Raw genomic sequence first — 2626 nt, forward strand, 5'->3', positions numbered from 1 at the left:
TGAACTCCCAACTTCTTAAATATTTATATATATATAAAACATATATATATATATATAGATAGATAAGCAAATGATGCATACATACTCTCGCTATGTTTTTTAAGAGAAATGAGATCCATAGCAGACTTACATGGCCTACTAAGAAATTGTTGAGGGAGGATTGGCCGAGTGTAAAGGCTTTCAACCAAATTTAAAACAAAGCCACCCTCTTTTTATTCGAACAAAAAAACAAAAGGAAATTGGAATATAGCTGCAATTGGTTATTACTAAACTTTTATTCCCATTAGAAAGAAAAAGAAAGGGAAAATTAATATTAATTATGTTGATTTTGGAGATCACATCAGATTCTCCGTCCATTTCTGCACCGGCTGTCTTGTCAATGAGAAAGCCAACTGTAACTGGCTGCATAATGGTACTCCCCCTTTCCCTATGCCCATTCCCATCATCACTCATGTCCAATCATAACTTTCCACCCTCTCTCTACACCTCTCTTCGTCTCTCTATCTCTCTTCCACCTCTCTCTATGTCTCTCCTCTCTTTCTCTCTCTTCCACCTCCATCTCTCTTCTTTCCATTTGAGAAAGGAATGGGGTGGGGGCACAGGCTCTTTTCCTTTGGATTTTAGCCCACCACCCTTCTTTTTTTTCTTCTTTTTGGGCTCTAATTTACTCTGGTTTCTTCTGGGGCGTTTGCCTCTTTTGGCATCATTTTATGAGGGATTTCCTGCTCTACCCTTGTGTATCAATGTAATTTAGAAGGGGCCCTTGTTTCAGTGAGTACAGGGTGTATATTCGAAGTAAAAAGAGGTCTGCCGATGTGCCGGATGCTGTTTCATCATGTTCAGGGTTTCATCTCGCCCTTTTTGTTAGAACTTTGAACCATGTGCTTCATTTATTTATGCCCTTTCCTTCTTTAACAGTTGCACAATAATATTGGGGTGAGGTTTGTATAAAGGTGTAAACTTTATAGTATTGAACGTAGGTGCATCTCAAAACTACGTCTAAAATGCAATTTTGGCGCTACAACGTACATGAAAAATTATCGCTGCCCCCAATTATGAAATATTTAAAAGTCTAGAGATTGGTGACGACCAAGCATATCTATAAACACTTTAAAATCTTGAAAATGGATCGTCTGGATAATATGTTAGAAGATTAACTATTTTTAAGAACTAAATTCATATTTTTTCATATCCAGGGATCTCAAGGTTGAGATGATTGATTGGAGGATTTTACAGCATAGGAAAAACCTTTGCCTATGGATTATTTGGGAGCACCTTACTTGTACTTTATACGGTTGACACCTTATATAAACTATTTTCATAATACCCCAATCATTTCCCACAATTGCCAATAATGCAAATTTTTCCAACATGGTGCCCTAGTTACTGGGGAGTGATGTTTAAAAATTACGGACTCGAATCCGAAAATCACCTCAATTTAGATTATGAATTGCATGGAACCTATTTATCTGATTTGTAGTATCCTATGATCTTGATTTGAAGAATCATAGGATTTCACTTGTATTTATATAAATATTTTTTATATTTTTTATCATCATCATCATAATCATGTCTCAATGATTTAGGGTTAGTTATATGAATCTGGTTTCGTCATTCTGTACATTGATTCAGGACACATAAAAATAGATATTGTGAAAGTGTAATTCGAGCTTTTGATCTTTGTTTTATGATTGCATATATTTTTCTTGACTTGGTTTTTATTTTTTTGGGAAACAGCACTCAATTTTCAAAGAAAAATTCTTATATTTTGGTACTATCATGTGCAATTCAGTTATGGATTTCTTTTACAGGTGCTAACCTTTTATTTTGTTAATTTTTTTTCCAATCTAAATTGATTTTTTTTAGGGAAAATTATGGATACCCACTTAAAATGGAATGTATTCTATAGACGTCCAACCCTCGATACTTTTTTTATAACACCCTAAACCCAACTACTAGTTCTCCTTACTTTACCTCCTCAGTCAAGAAGTTAATACGTTAAAGATAAAACTACCCTTTCAATCATCTCTCTCTCTCCTGATGTTATCCTCTCTCTCTCTCCTCCCAAAATAGGAAAGTGTTGTCCAGCACAGTGTGCCAGACTGCATTTTTCATTGTTTTTGCCACGATCGACAAGAAATGTGTCAGACTGGAAGAACATGACAAGAAATGCAGTCCGAAAGAAAATTTGTTGAAGAAAGTCAAGGCTAATAGAGCTCAACTACCCCACTGGCATAGCCATTGAAGAAAGTCGAGGCTAATAGAGCTCAACTACCCCACTGGTATAGCCAACTACGGGGGTGGGGTCGTTGGCCACAAAACTCACTCATGTCCCCCACCAGGTCCAACTACAGGTATGGGGTCATTGAAGGCATGATGGAACGACGCCACTAGTAGTGCAGACGAGGGCAAATGCCTCGTGGAAGAAAGTCGGGGCCAATAGAGCTCAACTACCCCACTAGCATCGCCAACTACAACAGTGAGGTTGTTGGCCATAAAACACGATTACACACCGGGCATGCAAAGGAAGACACTGCCAGGAACGCAAAAGAGGACATGAGCCTCATTGAAGTGAATCGGTAAGCAAAGGGTTCAACTACCCCACTGGTGTTACCAACTTTGGCAC

The sequence above is a fragment of the Amborella trichopoda genome, chromosome 1 (genome assembly GCF_054954075.1).
Source record: "Amborella trichopoda isolate Santa Cruz 75 chromosome 1, AtrichopodaSantaCruz75HAP2 v2.0, whole genome shotgun sequence".
NCBI lineage: Eukaryota > Viridiplantae > Streptophyta > Magnoliopsida > Amborellales > Amborellaceae > Amborella > Amborella trichopoda.